Source organism: Lepus europaeus, chromosome 1, assembly GCF_033115175.1.
Source record: "Lepus europaeus isolate LE1 chromosome 1, mLepTim1.pri, whole genome shotgun sequence".
NCBI lineage: Eukaryota > Metazoa > Chordata > Mammalia > Lagomorpha > Leporidae > Lepus > Lepus europaeus.
In genome coordinates this window covers 50368591-50391352 of record NC_084827.1, presented here as the reverse complement: position 1 = coordinate 50391352, position 22762 = coordinate 50368591, and the positions used below count along the sequence as shown (strand labels likewise).

The 22762-nt window shown below is 38.4% G+C and overlaps 1 pseudogene; it reads right to left on the bottom strand.

Moving 5' to 3' along the window:
* Window positions 1-22000: 22000 nt before the first annotated feature.
* LOC133762583 (transcription factor BTF3-like) lies at window positions 22001-22509 on the bottom strand (annotated as a pseudogene).
* Between the last annotated feature and the right edge of the window lie 253 nt (window positions 22510-22762).

Below are 22762 nucleotides of genomic sequence, written 5' to 3'. Positions count from 1 at the left end.
CAGCAAAACTATTCTGATATACTGTTATGGTGAATATATGACACTATGTGTTTTTAAAACCCACAGAAATTTAAGAAAATAGAGTGAATCCTAATGTATGAAAATAATTTTGAAAAGAAACATAGACATTCAGAAATCTCAAAATGGAATGAAGAATATGAATGGCAAATATGTAAATATATTTATATCTATTTTTTTGACAGGCAGAGTTAGAGAGAGAGAGACAGAGAGACAGAGAGAAAGGTCTTATTTCCATTGGTTCACCCCCCAAATGGCCGCAATGGCCGGAGCTGCGCCGATCCAAAGCTAGGAGGCAGGTGCTTCCTCCTGGTCTCCCATGCGGGTGCAGGGCCCAAGCACCTGGACCATCCTCCACTGCCTTCCCAGGCTATAGCAGAGAGCTGGACTGGAAGAGGAGCAACTGGGACAGAATCTGATGCCCCAACTGGGACTAGAACCTGGGGTGTCGGCGCCGCAGGCACTGGCCTATATCTATTCTTAAATATATACAGACAATTGTATCAAATAAATGTTTTACAAATATATTAAGCATCCTAACTGAAGGGAAGAGAAAAGTTTGAAGTAGTTTTTTTTTTTTAAATGTATTTACTTAAGAGAGAAAGAGACAGAAAGGCAGAGAACGCACACTCCACTGGTTCACTCCCCAAATGTCTAAGAACAGGGAATAGGCCTGAGCAAGTATTGGAAGTAGGTATTTAAGCTCCGTCTTTCACACAGGTGAAAGGAACTCAAATCTGGGAGCAATGACTGTGGTGTAGAGCCTGCGTTAGCAGGAAGCTGGAGTCAAGACTCAGATTCAGGTATGGAACGGAGGTACTCCAATCTAAGCTGCACTTTCTTAACAGGCATCTCAACTGCTCGGTCAAATGCCCACCTTTAGACCAGAAATCTATCCACTAAGTGTTTGTTATTTAAATGAAGTACTCAAGAATAAGGCAAAAAGCACCACAAATAAGTACTGTACTCCACTTGATTGATTTGTTTTTCAAAGTGGTAAACGACCTAAAACCACTATACTACATAGTCTGAAATGAATAAAGTATATTAACAGGATGGTGAGGGACAGACTTCTCACCATTAGTGGGGTTACAGATAAGCAAGAAGAGAAGGCTAGCCTGATCCGCCTGGTTGAAGACATCAGTGTAAACTCCAGTTTAACTTAACATATATGCAGATGACTACATACAGAACCATTTGTATATGTGTATATGTTACACACACACACATACACTTGCTTCCCTTTCAACTGAGAGGCTCTAGAAACAAAAATATACCAGTAGCAATGAGAACACTTAGCACTGAGATCTTTGTCCTCATTACCATTCTTAAATAAAAAGAACTGGTCTCCTTGAAGAAGTGCATAACTCTAGCATGGAGAAGGAATTATGTAATATGAGGCTGAGGCATCTTGCATTGCTAGAAAGTAAGAAAGTACTGTATTCAGTATCTTCACAGTCATGAGAGGATGCTGAAGGGACACAAAATTGCAACCAAAAGAACTTCTATCTCCCAAAGCTGGTACAATTTGGGCAACACATAAAGCAAGCATTATTTAACTAAGCCCTCAAATATAAGATAAATTCTCATGAATCCATAATGATATGTAAAAATCAATTAAATACATGGAGAGATAAGACTAATTGTTTATGCAAAATTTTTCAAATATTCCCATCGATATACTTACCTCTAAGATTTCTCTCCAAAACGGAATAACCCCAGTCTGAACACAAGAAAACAAAAATTCAACACCAGTTCCACAAAGTACTTGAACAGAACTGCTCTAAACTTTGAAGATCATCAGACAAGACAGTCTGAGAAAAGTTCATGTCAAAAAGAGCCTAAGAAGACATGTCAACTAAATGCTGTGTTATATTTTAGATGGAATTTTGAAACAGAATAGGTTCCTTGAATAAAACTAGCAACATTTGAATACAGAATGGCCTTTAGCCATAATAATGTGTCAATATTGGTTAATTGATTATAACAAATGTACCATATTCATGTAAGATATTAATAATAGGGTAGACCAAGTGTGTGGCATATAGGAACTCTATTATTTTGATAATTTTCCAGTAAATCTAAAAATATAAAAATAAAAAGGTATTTAAAAAAGAAATGAAAAGAAATACCAAACATTCTCACCTTCAACAAACACAAACCTTGGACTGAGTCACTGCATTCATTTTTTGACAGCAATTAATAAAATATCAAATGATTTGCACTCCTGTGGATTAATGTGAAATTCCAGAACACCAGAGTTTTTACAGCACAGTATAAGTTCCCAGAGAGTGCTAATTCAACACAAATACACATATATACAAACACACACTCTCATGTAAAAATATATACATATAGCATCAAATAAGAGATCAGACAGATATGCATATTACTAGAGACCAGAATATCATCACTTTCTTGATGGTAAGATGCTATAGCATTATGAAATATTTTTAAAATTCAAAGATAAAATTTTTTCAACACTGTATTCTATTCCTATGTAAATTATCAATTGTGTCTGAGATTAGTGCTATCCCCAAAACAAAAAAGTATATACATATGTATATATATATATATATATATAGAGAGAGAGAGAGAGAGAGAGCAAGAGAGAGAGACTCCAATATTCCACTTAATACATATAGTTTGTTGGAAAGTGGGTGACATGCTATAATAGCAAAGTAGGTAAAGCAAGTGTATAATATGAAATTTTAGAACCATGAGCACAACAACCATTCTTGTAACTTGACTTCTGAAACAGTTATTAAATTGTTAAAGAAGTAATACATTAACTATTTTCACCATCTTCCTGGATCTACTTGGTGAATAAAATAGAATCATTTGTTTAAGTATTGTTTTTAGTTTAAATTCTAACAACTAAAGTAAATTGTTTTAAAAAAAATGTGGATCCTGTGGTGTGTACTGGGGGTACTGTTGATGTCTTCAAGTAGTGAGGACTAATGAATTCATTAAATCACAATCAATTATTTTATAAGGATGTAATTTATTTGATTTATATAAGTATTTTCCAATTGGTGGTAATTGGGGCCATTAATGTAAAATATTACAAATTAAAATATCATATATAAATATATATTTATTAACAAATTAAAACATCTTATTGCACTTTAAAACATTTTAGAAATATAATTTTAGTCATTTTTTAAAAATATGTGAATAGCATGATACCAACTGAATATTTCTCAGTAACCTACTCTTGAGCCAAGACTGCCTGTCCATCCACATTTTTTAAAGATTTATTTAATTTATTTGAAAGGCAGAATTCTAAAGAGAGAGAGGGAGAGACAGAGAGAAGGATCTTCCATCTGCTGGTTCATTCCTCAAATTGTAGCAATGGCCAGGGCCGGGCCAGTTGCAAGCTAGGAACTAATTCCAAGTCTCCCATATGGGTGCAGGGGCCTAAGCACTTGGGCCATCTTCCGTTGCTTTCCCAGGCACATTAGTGGGGAGCTGGATTGGAAGTGCAGCAGCCAGGACTTGAACCGGCACCCATATGGATGCTGGCACTGCAGGTGGAGGATTAACCTTGTACGCCACAGTGCTGGCCCCATCCATCCACATTTAAAGCAATCGGGGAAGGCATTAGATCTAGTGAGTAAGTCCCTGGTTAAGATACTGGAGTACCTGGGGTCAATCTCCAGATCCAGTTACTGACTCCACTTGCCTGCTAATGTAGGCCCTGGGAGGCAGCAGGTGATGATTCAAGTAACAGAGTCCCTGCCACCCATGTGGGATACCTGGATTGTATTTCCTGGCTCCTAGCTTCAGCCTTGGCCTAGCCATTACCATCAATGGCATTTAGGAAATGGATCAGCGGGTGAGAACTCCTTCTGTCTCTGTCCCTGTATGCCTCTCCACCACTCAAATTAGTGAATGAAAGTCAGAAACAAATAATAAAATAATAATCGTTCATTAAAAATTTCATTTCAATAATGAGGGAACACCCTTCATCTTCCTCCTCAATAAGGACTTATGTAACTTTTTTTTTTCTTTTTGAATTTTCTTCTCTGTAACAGCTGTGCCTTGTCCTCAAAATATCCCAGGGGAATGATTTTAGCTTGATAGCATCCAATATCCTGCTGGGTGGTATTACTTTCAAAACTAATTACAACACAAGCTAAAAGAATTGCTTTGTCTCAAACTTTACACATGAAAAATGAAACAAATTTGGAGTAAACACTTTACATTCTCATCCTAAGGAAAAAAATGGTGGTAGGGGGGTTTGAGGCAATGGAATTAAAACATAGAATATTAGAATATAAGCCTAAAAACTGATATCCATTTTTTAAAAATACAGTCATTCATGTTTATTTTTATTTGAAAGGCAGGAGACAGAGAGGTGGATGGAGATAGTTCTTCCACTTCCTAGTTCACTCCCCAGATGCCTCACACAGCCAGGGCAGGACCATGCAGAAGCCAGATGCCCACAACTGAATCCTGGTCTCCCACCTGGGTGTAGGGAGCCAAGCACTTGAGCCATTTTCTGCTGCCCCTGAGTGTTTACATCAGCAGGAAGCTGGATCAGGAGTTAGACTAGTTGTAGCCCAAACCAGGCACTCTGACATGGGGTGCATGTGCCCCAAAGTGCTAATTAGATGCATTGCTACACACCTGTTTCTTTACTCATTTTTAGTAAACTGTTTTGCAGAGGAGAATAGAGGAAGGAAAGAAAAGTTTTATAGTCAGGCAATGAGGAAACTTGATGTTAGCCTTTAGAAGAGGATTAAATGAAGAACAGAGATTATGGTAATAACATAGTTTATGAATTCATAAAAACTCAGGTGTGGAAGATTTCTTATATATTTATTAGATAATGATATCAGAATATTTAAATTCCATATTAAATATGATTAATGAGACATTTCTATTTCATTCTAAATCACTCCTCTTTTTATCTCCTTCAAATTATTAGCATCCCCTCATTTAAAAACACCTTAAAAAGTTTTTTCTACAATATGAAGCACAAAATTATACATTCACTGCACCAACTCTTGCATGAGGAATGGCTTACAAAATGTATTTATTATTTCTGATTCATCATCTTCATTATGTTTATTGGAATTATTAAGTTTATATTTCGGGGCCGGAGCTGTGGTGCAGTAGGTTAATCCTCCACCTGTAGTGCCAGCATCCCATATGGGTGCCAGTTCAAGTCCTGGCTGCTCCTCTTCCAATCCAGCTCTCTGCTGATGGCCTGCAGAAGGAAAGCAGATGGAAAGCAGTAGAAGACGGCCCAAGTCCTTGGGCCCCTGCACCAGCATGGGCAACCTGGAGGAAGTTCCTGGCTCCTGCTTTGGATCGGCACAGCTCCAGCTGTTGCCTCCGTTTGGGGAGTGAACCAGCGGATGGAAGATGTCTCTCTCTGTCTCTACCTCTCACTGTAACTCTACCTGTCAAAAAAAAAGAAGTTTATATTTCTCACTTGCCTTGAAAATGTTATTTTTTAATATTAGAATATTTTCCTCATATGTCAATTAAATGACAATAGAGTAATTGTATTTCCACATTTTACTGAAATTTGATGACAGAAGAGGAAACATGGTTATAGTAAAAAACACTATCATTGTAGATCATGAACTATTTTTATTAAGGCTCAGGTATGAAGCAGTATCTTCAGATTTTAATACAGATTTAGAAATGATACAAGTTAATCAGTAAAATGATAAGATAATATAGAAGCAAATACATATTTAGAATATAAAACTAAAGGTAAAACTAGAGGTAGCATTTTCACACTTGATCATAAGTATATCGTTTATGCCTTAACTTGTAAAAATCTTAATGTTAGTTTCCTAAGGTAGTGACTGAACACCTCTGGACACTAATTAATGAAGGACATACTCTTGCCCATGATATCTTGAAAATAATTATAAGTCTAGTTAACTCATATATTGTTCTTGTCCAGTAGAATATGCAGGGTGAAAATGAATTGAGTAGAGAAAATTATTCACACATATGAAATGACAATGCTGTTGGCAAAAACTATGGGACAGACTTTGTGAGGGGGAAAATGGATATAGTCCTGTGGACAGTGATACCAACATGTCTCATTCTAATTTTGAAAGAGCTGGAATTAAATTTTGTTTTATAATCTTTTGTTACCTTTCTTTGCTTTATTTCATTAGTAAGATCATTTTGAAAATCTCTCTTTGTGTTCATTAAGAGGGACAAAAAGAATGTGAATGTAGATGTTTTTATTCATGCCTAACTCTGAAAGGTAAAGAAAAGAATTAGTTGTAAAAATCAGAAGTCAGATTCATGAAGAACTGCCATTTAGAATCTTATTTAATATTATGAAAGATATGAGGCCAGCACTTGGCAGGTAAGGCTGCCGCCTGCAGTGCCGGCATCCCATATGGGTGCCGGATCGAGTCCTGCTTGCTCCACTTTCTATGCAGCTCTCTGCTATGGCCTGGGAACGTAGTAGAAAATGGCCCAAAGTCCTTTGGCCCCTGTACCCTCTTGGGAGACCTGGAAGAAGCTCCTGGCTTCAGATTGGTGCAGCTGCAGCTGGTGCGGCCATCTGAGGAAGGAACCAGGGGACGGAAGTCCTCTCTCTCTCTCTGCCTCTGCCTCTCTGTAACTCTGCCTTTCAAATAAATAAATAAATCTTTTTTTTTAAAGAAATATACAGGAACCTGGAATGAGGATCACTGTTTCTCTAGGAGTTATTTCTCTTTGCCAGTTCATATAAGGATATTTGAGATGTAAATGATTGCATTACTCATGATTTACTCCTTTCCAGGGGTCTTCATGGCTCCTATATGGACTGTCATCTTGTCATAATATTTGCTAAGTCTAGGCATAATCTTGAATGTTCAACATTCATTATTTCACTCTCACCTCCTAAGAATTGGAGACACAGTCTTTATATTATCTACATTTTATATTTAATAAAACAGATTTAGATATACTTCTACCAGTTAATGAGGCATATGGAAACTTTGCTGTCTTCAAGGCAATATGTTAGTATATTTCTAGTCAACACATTGATGGAAAAATATCCTACAATTCATATTTTTAATTCTCATTTCTCTTTTAATCAAGTGCTTTATATAAGTGTATTTTCACTACTTCCAAAAATCCCAGAAAATTAACAGTTAATATACACAATTTAGAATAACTCTGTATGTAACCTTATAATTATCTGAAAATACTTTTAATTTAGGATTAAATTTAAATTAATGTCAACATAAATGATCTATTCAAGTAGATGTCAAAACTTCCAGATATTGGATTTTCAGGCAAACTTATATTTTCTAAATTTACTGAAAGAGAAATTTGCTTCCTCAGAAGGGTTAACAACTCAGGGAAATCATTATCAGGGTAAAATTTAATTATTGCTAATTCTTGTTCCAAATACTTTCCAGTGAATAAGTCAACAATGTTAGAAAAATACAAAGATTATACTTCTAAAAATGAATATTTGCTGTATTCTACACTCTGAGGAGTTTGGCATTAACACAATCATTTCTACATAACTATAATCAAATAGTTTACATATAACAATGAAAGATTACTTGTCACTGTATATGAATTTGGGTGTTGTGAACTTTTCAAGAGTACTGTGACACTTCACTGAGATCATATATACATATATATTGATGTTTGAGAAAGGGAGCCATAGAGAGGCATTCATTCATTCACTGGATAATTATTCATTTGGTATGGCCATTGGGCAAGAACTTTTACTAGACTTTGAGGATATTCACACAGTCCAGGAACCAAGAAGTTGGCAGGGACCAGCATTGTAGCATAGTGGGTTAAGCCATTGCTACTAGCAATGTGGGCATCTCATATCAGAGTGTTGGTTCAAGTCCCAGTTGCTTCACTTCCCAAGCCAGCTTCATTGTAATGCACCTGAGAAATCAACGGAAGATGGTCCAAGTACCTATACTCTTCCCACCCATAGAGTAAACCGGCATGAAATTTCTGTGTTAGGATTTGGCTTGGCCCAGGTCTGGCTTGTGTAGCCAGTTGAGGAGTGAACCAGTAGATGAATGATATTTCTCTCCCTCTCTCTCTGTTGCTCTTTTAAATAAATAAATAAATAAATAAATCTTATTTTATAAAAGAATTTGGCTACTAGTTAAAGTGATCAGTTTAAGTTCATAACTGATCATAAAGATAGATGTTAGGGACACATTTGTGGAGAAAGTAACCACCCTATAGCACAGTTTGAAAGAGGAAATGGCCTAACCACAAAACCGTTATAATGGCCTAACCACAAACCGCAAATCAACCGTCATAACTGTCATTGCTATGACTTTGGGACCCTGGGAGGTCTGTGCGAGGGCGGGGCTGACCTCTAGAAACAGTATATAAGGGGACCCTCAGACATCGTAAAGCAGAGGTTGCTCAGCCTCTCTCCCTGTCCATAGCGCCTTGTGCCTGCAGGGAGAAGCTCTTGGTCCCTAGCACCTTGTGCCCACAGGAGTAGGCTTGAGAGATCTCGCCTCCTAGTCACCTAGAGTACCAATAAAATGTGTTTATCTTGACTTTCCTCAGTCTCCTCAACTCTTTCTTCGCAGCAACCTGGCCTGTTCCCGGAGAGGGAGATCTTGACAGATAGGATTAAGTGTCAAAGGGATCACATAAAGAAGACCAGTGTCTGCTAATGATAATTGATAGAATTAAAAAGGAGAGAACAATCCAACATGGGAATTGGGATACACAACAGACTCATAGAATGACAAATGCCCTAAACAGCACTCTGGCCTCAGAATCAGCCCTTAAGGCATTCCGAACTGGCTGAAAAGCCCATGAGAGTATCTCAGGCATGGAAAACCAAGACACTCTGGGAAAAGAATGACCTAAATGGAAGTTCTCTGTGAGTGAGATCTTGGTGGAAAGAAGGGGCCATCAAAGAAGGAGGTACCTTTCTCTGAAGGGAGGAGAGAACTTCTACTTTGATTATGGTCTTGTCTAAATAAGGTCAGAGTTTGGGAACTCAAGAGGCTTCCATAGCCCTGGCAGCTCATGACAAGAGCCTCGGGTGATCACTGATGTCACAAAGGAAGATGTCCGTTGTTAAATCCACAACAGGAGTCACTGCACTTTCTCCCTGTGTAGAACATTTTATGTGTTGTACTATGAGAATTAATGGTAAGACCAATCTTAAAACAGTACATTATACTTTGTGTATCTGTTTGGATGTAAACTGTTGAAATCTTTACTCAGTCTAGAGTTGATCTTCTGTATATAAAGCGAATTAAAAATGAATCTTACTGAAGAATGGGATGGGAGAGGGAGTAGAAGATGGAATGGTTTGCGGGTGGGAGGGTGGTTATGGGGGGAAGAACCGCTGTAATCCAAAAGTACTTTTGAAGTTTATATTTATTAAATAAAAGTTTATATTTGAAAAAAAGAAATTGGTATTCTGGTGGGTAGGAAGTAACCTAACAACTACAATGAGAGCTAGCAATTAATTTAAATTAGTAAAATGTATCATGAAAATAGATAAGCAAACACCACCAAAATTTAGACAAACACTTCTTCCACAAAAGCTAAACTGGTAAGTTACATGGAGGAGGAAAAAAAAAAAAAGCACTAGCCAAAGGCATTTGGCAAACAGCAAAATATAAGTATATTGTATCAAAATAAATTCTAAAATCTAAATGCAGCTTTTATAATTGGAAAATTTAAAGTTCTAAGAAACAAGAAATAGAATGACATGGTAGACTAAGATACTCTCATGGTCATCTCACAATGATTCACCAACTTGAACAACTATGTACAAAGTTATCTTCACAGAGCTATGGAATCCAGGTGAGACACTATGGAATCCAGGTAAGAGACCATGGTGCCTGGTTCTAGTATAATAAATACAAAGAAAGGTTTCTTTAAACAATGCAGGAAGAAGAACTGCCTATATAACCCACGACCCAGCTCTAAGTAGTGTAGCATGCAGAAACAGGCCTCACACTTTGGAGAGGGAGGAGGGAAAAAATCTACTCTCGAGACTTCAATCCCAGTGCCAGGAACACAGTGATAAAACTGAGTCAAAGCCCACAACCGTTTTGCTAAAATCAGCACCTGCAGGCTGAGTATTTGGAGACCATCCTTAGCCATACAGCCTAGAAAAATTCTCTGTCATACTTCCTGCAACAAAGTGGAACAAGACTTGCACCACTGTGAAATGGGGTAGAAGATCGGGCATAGGACCCTACCCAGGAGCTCAGAACTGACCTGAAGTAGAGAGATCTAGCACTCAATAAAGCCCAAACATCTCCTGCCTCAGGCCACTGCTCACAGATGGAACCCCTATATTTGTCCCAGCACTGAAAATAGCACTGGAGCAGGTGCTCTGGCATAGTGGGTTATGCCAACATCTGAAGTGCCAGCATCCCATATGGGTACTGGTGGGAGTCCCAGCTGCTCCACTTCTGATCCAGCTCCCTGCTAATATGCTTGGGACAGCAGTGAAAGATGGCCCAGGTGCTTGGGCCCCTTCTATCACATGTATGATAGAAATATAATTCAGCTGAAGAAACAATGAAACTCTATCATTTGCACCAAAATTGCTGCTACTACAGGATACCATATTGACTGAAACAAGGCAGACCAGAAAGGTGAATAGCACATGTTCACCCTTATATCTGAAGACTGAAATTAAAAAACAAAACTACCTGTTTGTATCAGTTTTTCTTCAAATGTAATGTTTTGTCAAATTTTAAGTCTTTGTAAAAAAAATTGTCAGGAATAACATATTACCATAATTTTAATGATCTGTGAATATTGTAAAATCTACCATATCTGAGTGAAATGTATAACTTTTCATTTATTGATTATAACCCTTACCTACATTCCTACTGAACCATGGTATTTTTACTTGTTTGCCTCTATATTTTGTGGAACATTAAACCCTTGAGTATCATGTAAAATAAAAATGTTATCTCAAAAAAGTTTTCTTAATGAAAGCTAAAAGACTAAACTAAGAACCCTGGGACTTATACTTAGAAGTTGTAGGGGCCTGTGCTGTGTTGTAGCGGGTAAAGCCGCTGCCTGCAGTGCCGGCATCCCATAAGGGTGCAGGTTCAAGTCTGATCCAGCTCTCTGCTATGGCGTGGGAAGGCAGAGGAAGATGGCTCAAGTTCTTGGGCCCTTGCACCCACATGGAATACTTGGAAGAAGTTCCTGGCTCGCAGCTTCAGATCTGCGTGGCTCCAGCCATTGTGGCCAATTGGGAATTGCACCAGTGGATGGAAGACCTCTCTCTCCATCTCTCTCTCCGCCTCTCCTTCTCTCTCTGTGTAACTCTGCCTTTCAAATAAAAATAAAGAAATCTTTAAAAAAAAAAAAAAAAACTTGTAACATTTTTGTCATGGGTAATTAAAAAAGTTTAAGAAGTTTCTGAAAAAAAATTTTACGTGGAAACACCAAAGACCCCAAATATGCAAGGCAAAATTAAACTTAAAAAAAAAAAAAAAAAAGAAGAGCCATCACAATCACTGCTGTTATAATCCAAACAGCCTGGTACTGATACAAATATACACATGTAAACCAATGGAACAGATGGAAAAACAGAAATTAGTCCAGGCATCTAACACCAACTAATCTTTGACAAATGAGCTGAAAATCATTCCCTGAAGAAAGGACAGTCTCTTCAATAAATGGTGTTGGAAAAATTAGTTTTTCACAGGCAGAAGTTTGGAACAAGACACCTAACTTTTGCCCTATACAAAACTCAACTCACAATGGATCAAGGGCTAAACTTTATATCTGAAACCATCAAATTACCAAAACAAAACATACAGGAAATACTGCAAGACATCAGCATAGAGAAAGATTTCTGGGATAAGACCCCAGAAGCGCAGGCAAAAATAGACAAATGGGATTATATCAAGCTAAGAAGTTTCTGAACAACAAAGGAAACAATTAAAAAATCAAAAAGGCAGCTGACAAAAGTGATAAGATATTTGTGAACTATATATTCAATAAAGGATTGGTATCTAGAACATATAAGGAACTCATGAAACTCAATAACTACCTAGCAAACAATCCAGTTAAGAAATGGGCTAAGGATATGAATAGGAATTTTTCCAGAGGATGATATACAAATGGCCAATAGAGACATATTAAAAAAAAATGCCCAGGATAAGTAGCCACCACAGAAATGCAAATAAAAACAACATGAGGTATCATCTTGCTCCAGTTAGAACAGCTATTTTTGAAAAATCAAAAAAATAACAAGGCAAGGTTGTAGAGAAAAAGGTATGCTAATATACTCTTGGTGGAATGTAAATTGGCACAATCATTGTGGAAAACAGTGTGAACATTTCTGAGAAAATTAAAAGTAGATTGACCATATGACCCAGCTATCCCACCCCTGGGAATATATCCGAAGGAAATGAAATCAGCACATGAAACAGATCCTGCACTCCCATGTTTATAGCAGCTCAATTTGCAATAGCAGAGGTATGGCATCAACCTAGTGCCCATCAACTGATGACTGGATAAAGAAAATGTGCCATAAATACATGGTGGAATACTACTTGCTATAAAAAAGAATGAAATCCTGACATTTGCAACAAAACGGATGCAACTGGAGATCGTTAAGCTAAGTGAAATAAGCCAGATACAGAAAGACAAACATTGCATGTTTTCTCTTATCTTTGTAAGTTCACACATAGAGATTATATAAAAATTGTGTGGCTGTCATATCATTTGGTATATATTTATAAATATTGCTTCACTGAATCATACCTTGAAAATGGCAATACATTCTTCTTTCTCCTCTATTATAAAAAATAAATGGAGAAGCCAACGCCGCGGCTCACTAGGCTAATCCTCCACCTGCGTTGCCGGCACACCGGGTTCTAGTCCCATTTGGGGTGGATTCTGTCCCGGTTGCTCCTCTTCCAGTCCAGCTCTCTGCTGTGGCCTGGGAAGGCAGTGGAGGATGGCCCAGGGCCTCGGGCCCTGCACCCACGTGGGAGATCAAGAGGAAGCTCCTGGCTTCGGATCAGCGCAGCGCGCCGGCCGTAACAGCCATTTGGGGGGTGAACCAACGGAAAAGGAAGACCTTTCTCTCTGTCTCCCTCTCTCTCTGTCTAACTCTGCCTGTCAAAAAAAAAAAAAAAAACTGAAAGAAAAAAAGAAATGGAGAGAGACAAATCTGAGAACTCTCTGGCTACTAGTAATTGTTTGTTCTTCATTTGGGTATTGGTTCGAATGTGCTCAGAGAACAACAAACTCATTTATCTGTATACTTACGTGCATTTATTGGTATGTTGCTATGTATTTCACATTATGTATTTCAATAAAAATGATAAAGGCAACCTATTCAAAAAACAAAAAATACAGAATTGAAGGAGAAATGATAATCATAAAAAAGCTTATAGAATATTGGGACAACTTGAAAAGAGAAAATATTTGATTTATTGAGGTTCAAGAGTGACTTGAGAATGGCAAATGTCTATAAAGCATATTCAAAAAATACTAATATAAAACTTCTTAAACCTGGAGAAAAACACAACTATCTATTACAGGAATCTCTGAAGTCACCAAATGCATTCAACTCAACCACGTCTTCCCCCGGCCAAGTTATAATCAAATTTTCTGAAGTTGAAGAGATGATTTTTAAACCTCGATGAGAAAAGAAGCAAATATCATCCAAAGGGCTCAGAACTCACCGACCGCATACTCCCCAGCAGAAAGCTTGCAGGCCATGATGGAGCGGGATGAGAGTTCCAAGGACTGAAGGGGAAGAGAAAGAAACTGTCAGCCAAAAATACTAAAGCCAGCAAAGCAGTTCTTAGGCTATGAAGGTTGAATAGACAGTCCCAGACAAGTAAGACCTGCTAGAATTAATCACCATCAAACTTATCTTACAAGACATGTTAAATGGATTACTTTAAAGTAAAAGAAAGAGACGTTAGCAAGAATAACATATCAGAAGGTTGAAAATGCATTGGTAATAGTGACTGCATAGGGGCCAGCTTGTAGTGTAGCAGGTTAAAACCCCAGCCCGCAGTGTCAGCCTTCCATATGGTTGCCCATTTCATTCCCAGCTTCTCCACTTCCAGTCCAGCTCCCTGCTAATGTGCCTTGGAAAGCAGCAGAGAATGGACCAATTCTTTGGGCCCCTGCACCCAGGTGGGAGACCTGAAAGAATCTCCTGTCTTCAGCTTGGCCCAACCCTTGTCATTGTGGCTATTTGAGAAGTGAACCAGTGAAAGAAAGACCACTCTCTCTGTCTCTACCTCTCTCTGTAATTCTGCCTTTCAAATAAAATAAAATAAATCTTTAAAAAAAATAAAGTAACTATACTCCAGAATGCTTGTATGCATGGTGCATAATCTATTCATATCTTAATAGGATGTTAAAGGAAGACAATGAACCATAAATGTTACATTAATATGTTATGAGACAATATAAAAAGATAAAATGCAACACAAAGAATTCCAAATATGGAGAGGAATGCAGGACAGAGTTCTTTATCAGTATTCTTAAAAAAAAAAGAGAGGGAGATTTATTTACTAATTTGAATTGTAGAGTGAAGAGTGAGAGAGAGAGAGAATCTTTTGCACTTTGCATTGGTTCACTTGCCAGATGCACACAACAATTATCCTTAGCCAGGCCAAAGCCAAAATCCAGGAACTGGATCTGTGTGTCCTAAATGGGTTACAGGAATTCAGGCACTGGGCCATCAAGGGCCAGTCTCCCAAGGGTAATAGCATGAAGTCGGATCAGAAGCAGAGGCAGGGCCTGCACCACGGCTCAATAGGTTAATCCTCCACCTGCGGCGCCGGCACACCAGGTTCTAGTCCTGGTTGGGGCGCCAGATTCTGTCCCAGTTACTCCTCTTCCAGGCCAGCTCTCTGCTGTAGCCAGGGAGTGCAGTGGAGGATGGCCCAAGTGCTTGGGCCCTGCACCCCATGGGAGACCAGGAGAAGCACCTGGCTCCTGGCTTCGGATCGGTGTGGTGCTCCAGCCGCCGCAGTGGCCAATGGGGGGTGAACCAATGGAAAAGATAGACCTTTCTTTCTGTCTCTCTCTCTCACTGTCCACTCTGCATGTCAAAAAAAAAAAAAAAAGAAGAAGAAGAAGCAGAGGCAGGACCCCATCCCAGGCATTACATTGGGTGGAAGCCTGCTAAGTAGTGGTTTAATCTTCTGAGCCACAATGCCTGCCCCATTAGTATTTATTACCTCATGTATGGGAGAATTTCTTTTTTAAAATATTTATTTATTTTATTTGAAAAACAAAATTAGAGAGAGAGAAAGAGAAAGAGGAGAGGAGAGAGAGATCTTCCATCCACTGGCTCACTCCCCAAATGGTTGCAACAACTGGAATTGGGCTAATCGAAAGCCAGGAGCCTCTCTGGGTCTCCAAAATGGGTGTAGGGGCCCAAGGACTTGGGATATCTTCCTCTGCTTTCCCACACACATTACCAGGGAGCTGGATCAGAAGTGGAGCAGCCTGGACTCGAACCAGCACCTTTATGTGATGCCAGAGCCGCAGGTGACAGCTTTACCTGCTATATGCCACAGCACCAGCCCTGACGGAAATTATTTTCTATCACTAAAATAAATGCTAAGGTAAGCTTATGATTATAAAATAAACTGAAAGTATGTCTTTAATTTAATTGTAAAAATTAAAAGAAAAAATAAGAATAGGCAGAAGAGCGAGGTTGGGAGCATGGGCAGAAGGGACGGTAGGGTGGGAAGTTTCACTATGCTCCTAAATCTATACATAAGAAATACATGAAATTTTTCACCTTTTATAAGTAAAAATATTTAAAAATCAATGCTAAGGTGCTATAATTTAAAATTAGCCTATTATAACCAAAAGATTTTTATAAACTTTATGGTAAACACAAAACAAAAATCAATAATAGATTTATCAGAAACAATAGGCAAGAAATAAAAATACGCTACTAAAGAAAAAAACTTGACCACAAATGAAGCTTTTAAGAGAGGACTCACTTGGTTAATCCTCTGCCTGCAGCGCCGGCATCCCATATGGACGCCAGGTTCTAGTCCCGGTTGCCTCTCTTCCAGTCCAGCTCTCTGCTGTGGCCCGGGAGGGCAGTGGAGGATGGCCCAAGTGCCTGGGCCCTGAACCTGCATGGGAGACCAGGAAGAAGCACCTGGCTCCTGGCTTTGGATCAGCACAGCGCTGGCCGTAGCTGCCATTTGGGGAGTGAACCAACGGAAGGAAGACCTTTCTCTCTGTCTCTCTCTCTCACTGTCTATCACTCTACCTGTCAAATAAAAAAAAAAAAAAAAAGAGGGAGAAACAGAAGAAAAGTAATAAAACTGGAAAACAAGTATCAATATCTCTGAATGATTGTCTTAACTATAGGTGGATTAAATTCTCTAATTTATGATTAAAGTACTCAGTGGACTAAAAACAACAACGACTACAAACAAGACTTAACTATATTCTGCTTATAAGAAGCTCACTTCTCCTGTAAGGATGTGCTTAGTTCAAAAGTGAAGCAAAGAAATAAATTGAAACTTGTAAGTGGAACCAAAATAAAGCAAAAAAAGCCGTAGTTCTATCAGATGAAATAGATTTTAAGTAAAAAAAAATAAAATAAAAAGAGACAAACAATGTCATTTTATAATGACAAAGAGGTCAATCCAGGAGGAAAATGTAACAATTGTAAATGTTAAAATTTACCCATTTTCAGAGCAGCCAAATATATAAAGCAAATATTAAGACATAAAGGAAGATATAGATTCTATAGGAGCAGTGTGTTTCAATACTTTACTTTCACAAATGGATAGTCCAGACAGAAAATCAATGAAGAAACAGCAGAGTTAAATTGTACCCTATTATCAATTAATCCTAATAAACATGTAAAGACTATTCCATCTAACAGTTTCAGAATACATTTTCTCCTCAATAACATGGACCATTCTCCAGGACAGATTATATGGTAGGTCACACAAAAACTCAGCAATTTTTAATATCAAATTAATATCAAATACCTTTTCTGACCACAAACAAATAAAATTAGAACTCAATAACAAGAACAACTTTGTGACAGTTCCTCGTCCTTCAAGCTTCCCTGCATTTGTTCCTTGGATGTGTATTTTGCTATAAATAAATCTTGGTTCTCTACTTGCCTTTAAAAAAGAGGGGATAAAAGAGAGAAAAATTCAAACTTGGGCAACTACATAAACACAAGGAAATGAAACATCTTATTCTTGGACAAATGGATCAAGGAAGGAACTAAAAAGGAAATTTAACATGTATTGAAATGAATAAAAATGAAAAGATAACTTTCCACAAGCTATGGAACACAGCAAATAAAGCACTAAAAGGAAACTTTATTGTAGTCAATGCCTATATTTCAGAAAGTTTAAATATCTCAAACAGCTTATTTTGGCACTTCAATGTACTAGAAAAACAATAAGTAAGTCAAATCCAAAATTAGTAAAGGGAAAGAAATTTACTAAAATTCAGACATCAAATAAATGATGTTTAGGCTAAAAGCCATACAATATATCAATGAAATGAAAGGTGTCTTTAAAAAAAAAGATACACAAAATGGACAAATTCAGACTAACTATGAATAAAGAAAGAATATCAAACACATAAAATCAGAGATGCAGAGAGGGATATAACGACTGACACCACAGAAAAATGAAGTAGTATTAGAGTCCACTATGATCAACTATCTGGCAACAAATTTCATAAATTTCATGATCTAGAAGAAATGGACAGATTCCTGTATACACAGATCATAATAAGATCTATGAAAACATAGAGTTCCTTAAACAGACCAATAACAAATAACAAGATTGAATCATTAAGTAGACTGCTACCGTCAAAGGGAAGCCCAAGAACACATGGCCCCACTGCTGAATTCTATATATTTATATAATTAACATCACCCTTCTTAAATTATTCCAAAAAAATAAGAGAAGGGAATTCCCCCAATATCATTTTATAAGGCCAAAATTGCCTTGACAAAAAAATGAAGACACAATAAGAAATAATATTAAAAGTCAATATTCTTGAGGAACATAGTCTCAAAAATGTTCAACACAATGTTAGCAAACTGAATATTATAGCACGTTAAGAAGGTGATTCACCATTGTCATTTCAGGGATGCAAGGTTGGTTCAACACACAGGAATGTTTAAACAGGATATGCATCATACAGAGAAGGACAAAAGTCATATGATCATCTTAACAGATACAGAATGACCTTTGATAAAATCTATTGTATATGATGAAGTTTCTGAAAAAAAATAGTTAGGATAGAAGGAATGTACTCTAATATTGTAAAGGCCATACATAACCTTATAATATCTAATATCAAACTGAGTGAGGAGAAACTAGCAGTTTTCTCTGTAAACATCTATAATAAGGCAAGCATGCCAAATTGCATAACTTTGTTTAATAACTTTTGTGGAAATCCTAGCCAGAGCAATTAGATGAGAGAAGCAAATTAAGGGCATCCAAATGGAAAAGAAGGAAATTATGTCCTAAGTTGCGACACAGCAGTTTTAGCCACAGCCTATGATGCTGGCATCCCATAGCAGCATCAGTCACAGTCCAGCTTCTCCACTTCCAGTTCCCTGCTAGTTTGCCTGGAAATCAGTGGAAGATGGCCCAAGTGCCTGGGGCCTTGCAATCCATGAGGGAAACCTAAGATCCTGGCTTTTATCTGGCCCAACCCTGGCTATTGCAGCTATTTGGAGAGTGAACCTGTGGATAGAAGATTCCTCTCTCTCTCTCTCTCTCTCTGTCTGTCTTTCTCTCTAATTTTGCCTTTCAAGTGAATAAATCTGTAAAAAAAAAAACACACACAAAGGGAAGAAGGAAGTAAAATTAATCACTGTTGTCAGATGGCATACTGCATATATAAAACCTCAAAACTGGGGCTGGGAGCCTGGATGGTGGCTAGGTGGGTAAAAGCTGACAGCATCCCATATGAACAGCAGTTTGGGTCCTGGATGCTCCATTTACAATCCATCTCCTTGTTAATACACCTGGGAAAGCAGTAGAGGATGGGCCAAGAACTTTGCCCCTTTACCCACGTTGGGAGACCCGGAAGTAGCTCCAGGCTCCTGGCAGTGGCCTGGCCCAGCCTGGATCATTGCAGCCATTTTGCAGTATGAACCAGCATATAGAAGATCTCTCTCTCTCTCCTTATCTACTTCTCCCTCTAACTGACTCACAAATAAAAAAAAAATAAATAAATAAATCTTTAGAAAAATAAAAACTGTTCTGAAAATCTCTCTTTGCCAATATACCCATGGCACTACCAAAATTTGTATGGAACCCAAGAAGACTCTGAACAGTCAAAGCAATCTTGAGTAAAGGAATAAAATCATTTCAAAATATATTATAATGCCATAGTAATTAAAATAGCATCATATTGACATTAAAGCTTATCTATAAATCAATGGAACACAATGGAGACCCTAAAAGTAAGCCCATTCATCATCAGGTAGAAAATTCAACTTTTTTAAAAGTTTTTTAATTTTTTTTGATAGGCAGAGTTAGACAGTGAGAGAGAGAGACAGAAAGAAAGGTCTTCCTTTTTCATTGGTTCACCCCCCAAATGGCTGCTACAGCCGGTGTGCTGCACGGATCTGAAGCCAGGAGCCAGGTGCTTCCTCCTGGTCTCCCATGCGGTGCAGGGCCCACGCATTTGGGCCATCCTGCACTGCCTTCCCAGGCCAAAGCAGAGAGCTGGACTGGAAGAGGAGCAACAGGGACAGAACAACCTGCACCCCAACTGGTACTAGAACCCGGAGTACCGGCACCGCAGGCAGAGGATTAGCCTGGTGAGCCATGGCACCGGCCGAAAATTCAACTTGTAACAGATTAAAAACCTAAGTTTAAGACCTGCAAATTTGAAAATAACAGAAGAAAACATGGAAGAAATGCATTATGATATTTTGATGGGAAAGAACTTGCTTATTTTTTAGATTAGAACTCAAATGCACAGGAAACAAAAACAAAAGTGGACAAATGGGATTCATCAAACAAAGGAGTTTCTGTACAGCTAAGCAAACAATCAAAAGAGGGGCCAATGCTATGGCGTAGTGGGTAAAGCTGCCACCTGGAGCACCAGCATCCCATATGGGTGCTGGTTCTAGTCCCAGCTGCTCCACTTCTGATCCAGCTCTCTGCTATAGCCTGGGAAAGCAGTAGAAGATGGCCCAGATCCTTGGGCCCCTGCACCTTCGTGGGAGACCCAGAAGAGGTTCCTGGTTCCTGGCTTCGGATAGGCACAGCTCTAGTTGTTGCGGCCAATTGGGGAGTGAACCAGTGGATGGAAGACCTCTCTCTCTGCCTCTCCTTCTCTCTGTGTAACTCTGACTTTCAAATAAATAAATAAATCTTTTAAAAAATAACAAGCAATTGCATTAAACAAAGATGATACTGAATTATAAATGCAGTAAAACTATAAAAATAAATATATAACTACAACAGTTTGTGACATAACACTATAGTTAAATAATATTCAAAAGTCAAAGATAAAGGATATATATTGAATATATATAAGTTTCAGGCAAAACATATATTATTGTAAAAGAATATGCTGTAGTGTTAAAAAATTTGCAATATGGTGTTTCTATGAGCAGAAAAATTGGTAAAAAAGAGCTACTAAACCAAAAACATAGATTAGCTAGTTAAATATATCAAATTCAAATTATTATGAAAACAGACCTATGGAGTCCTATTCATAAGCACTTTAAATTTTTCAGCTATACAGAAAGAGCTTTCTTACATGCCTATAGTATTATTATACGGAAAAAAATCTTTGTTATAAATATATTCAAGTATAAAAGCCTTTGGAATAAAGTCTAATCAAAATATGAATTTATTTTGTAGAAAATGATAATTTCTAAAATTTTAAACAGTATTATAGAAAAGGATTGAATAAATTAAAATAATCCATGCTTTTTCATGTGCAATCCAATATTTGTTATTTTTATCAAATTAATGTAATAATAAAACCTCCTCTGACTTCAACAATTTTCTCAAGTGATTTATGTTTAATCAATGCAAACAAACTAAATGAAAAGCTTATGATAGAGAATTACATGCCATTGCCTTTTGCAAAGTGATCTGCAATAGGAAGAGCCTGGTGAATGCCTCCAACCTGATCCCTTCCGAACAACGGTGTTCACAGTGTCCTTGGCACCCTGACTCAGGGAGCAGGAGACTCTGCTGGCTCTCTGTGTTGGGGTCCTCTTGTTGACCAGTCACTCCTTTAGACAGCCAGAGTCAGGAGCCCCACCTTGCTGTCTCTGCTCATCAATCTTCATTTTTTGGCCAAGATGATGTTAGTAATCCAAAGCCATAGAACTGCCACCTCCACTGCTGTCTTCTACCTTTGCAACTCCATGGGCACTTTTTTCGTATCTGCAAAAATATTTGTGTCGCCAATTAATGCGTAGGTCTCACAGTTCTCTTTGTGTATGGTCCACAGGTATGTAAGTAGACTGATGGTTCTGGCCCCCACAGTTCTGGATCAGGGTAGAAGGTGGACCTCTAGGGCCCGGGCCACAGACCTTTGTCATCATTGTTCCAAACCTGCCATGGCCTCAGGATTTTTTTCTGTGAAGGGATAGGTCAAAGCCTTTGCAGAGGCACCAAATCCCAGGTAGCAGCTGAAGGTCCAGGACAATGTTGTGACACACTTGCATGGCATCTTGGAGGTTGTGTTCTGCTTCAGAATCTCTTTGCTGGCTCCCTTGATGAGAGTGGTGCAGGCAAAGAAGTTTATTAACCTTGTTTCAAACTTTATTCCCAGGCTTCTTCAGCTTAATTAGTTGGAAAGAATGAACTGTGTAGAAGCAAAAACAGAAAAGAGCTGCACTGTCCAAGGGGCATGGACATAAGAACATAAGCATAAGAGGTCTAGATTTTATCGGATCCCACGCAAAATATCTTTAAAACACAGTCCTAATGTAAAACAGCAGCTCCCGGAACTTCTTCAAGTTTTACTTTCTTCGGAAGTGAACTCCTGTTTTGCCTCATTCTTAACTGGTCTCAACAAAATTCTCCACGAGATCTCCAGCCTCCTCCTCCTCCTCCTCCTCCTCCTCCTCCTCCTCTCCAGATGCAAATGGTGCTTTTCCAGCCACAGGTTGTTTGCGCAGAGCTTCAGCCAGCCTCCTGAATCTGTTCAGATGTCCGCACCACGCTGGTTTCCAACGCTGGAGAGCATTTCTGTCAGCTGCTTTGCCTCATCATGGCCTGTGATGGTGAAAGTGTTTGCTGCCAGAGAAGCCTGAATTTTGGAGGCTGTTACAGTGGAGCCTTGTTCTTTGGTTTGTAAACATATTCACATCTTCAGTAGCAGAGATGTTGTTTACCTTGATTTCTTGAAAGAGAACTGAAGTCGTATGTTTATTTATTTATTTTTTTAATCATCTGCAGGTGCTGTTCCATGAACCACCTTCTTTCTGCGAGCAGTTCCCTTCCAACCAGTACGCTCTTGTGCCTGCAGGTTGGTGAGTTTTTCCTGGTTCATGATAGTTTCTTTCATCGTGCCTGAGCAGAAATGGTGCTGTGTGAAGGACTAGGGTTGACACATAGGGGTCTCAGGCAGACCAGCTGAGATTAAGTGCACATATGTGGGGATGCAAGCTGGAAGCTCTCTTCTTCTGTTGGACAAGTCAGGCATAATCTTCCTCTTGTATAATCTATGTCAGCCTTGCTTTCTCCTTGTATTCCAGAGGAGAATCCAGCACCACGTGCAAGGATTCTTGATACAGCACTGCATTTGTAGATGGGCCACA